At 32.3% G+C, this 1,164-nt stretch overlaps 1 long non-coding RNA gene across 1 annotated transcript; it reads right to left on the bottom strand.

The window, feature by feature from the left end:
- Positions 1 to 408: 408 nt before the first annotated feature.
- On the bottom strand, positions 409 to 890 carry LOC108744010. The gene is made up of 2 exons (XR_001938899.2): positions 623 to 890; positions 409 to 560 (listed from the first exon to the last, which is right to left on the bottom strand). It is a non-coding gene; the product is annotated as an uncharacterized LOC108744010 (long non-coding RNA).
- Between the last annotated feature and the right edge of the window lie 274 nt (positions 891 to 1,164).

The raw sequence follows: 1,164 nt of genomic DNA, 5'->3' as shown, positions 1-1,164 counted from the left end.
TTGCAAAAGTGAAGAATTACTGTTGATAATCAATTACTATTTACTTTACTACTACTAATTTAATATAAACACTTACTAGAGAACAAAAAAAAATATTTTAGTTTGAATTCCATTAAAAAAAATATATGCAATAAGCACTTACCTTGTTGTGTACATATATTTAATTATGTCATTTCTTGAGGGTTTTCAGGGTAAAAGTACTTTCCGGGTTAATAAACCGTGGTACCCAGCCTAACCTTACGTAAACCCAACCTAACCCGATAAGTACTTCATCTTCAATTATGTTTCTGGTTTTTCTTATTTTATTGTTATTCTTTGTTTAATTTTATACAAAGTTACAAAATGTTGTAAATGGTGATAAATAAAATACACGTATTTGTTTAGAAATAATTTTAATAACAACAAAAATAAAAAAGGAGTAATTTTATTAATGTACAAACGTTACACAATTATATCACAGCATTTAGTTATTTCATATGGTTGAAAATGGTGTGCTTTTTGATCAAAAGCTTCCCATCGCTTTCTCGTCACCTACTTTCTTCAGTTACAATTATATTGATCTGAAATAGAAACAATAAATTAGAATTACATCATATCAAGTAGATATAGATAAGTTATTTACCTCACTCAGGATTGTCCAGTTTTCACTTTCTGAATGAACATGTAACCTCAAGACTGATATTTTCGAAATGGTTTCGTTTAAAATTCCTTCAGCCATTCCAAACAGGTCGAATTTACCTATGAAAGTAAAAGACGTCGTAAAATATTTGGCCTATATGATACTTCCAATTAGAATAGTACGTTTAAGTTTATGTTTCATCATTATAAAGTCGTCAGTCCTAAGACTGACTGGTTGGACACGCACCTCCACTCTTTCGTATCCTGAGCTAATCTTCGCATTTCCCAAAAACTAGGACATCCCACATCCTTAACTATTTGCGAACAGGTAGGTCTACCTCTACCCCTCCTGATTCTCGTTTTTGTCTCTAATATGTCTCTAACTAGACCTTCATGCCTGAGAATGTGTCCTACCAACCTATCTCGCCTATTTCTTATTGACTTTCATAGAGTCCTCTGTTCTCCTATTCTTTCACCAATACCTCTTCATTTCTAACCTTCTCTATCAACGGTATCCTCATCATTCGCCTGTAACACCACATTTCG

This window comes from Agrilus planipennis, unplaced genomic scaffold (genome assembly GCF_000699045.2).
Source record: "Agrilus planipennis isolate EAB-ADULT unplaced genomic scaffold, Apla_2.0 scaffold3256, whole genome shotgun sequence".
Classification (NCBI taxonomy): Eukaryota; Metazoa; Arthropoda; class Insecta; order Coleoptera; family Buprestidae; genus Agrilus; species Agrilus planipennis.
Note: the sequence above shows the minus strand (reverse complement) of the source record. Positions and strands in the feature narration are given on the sequence as shown.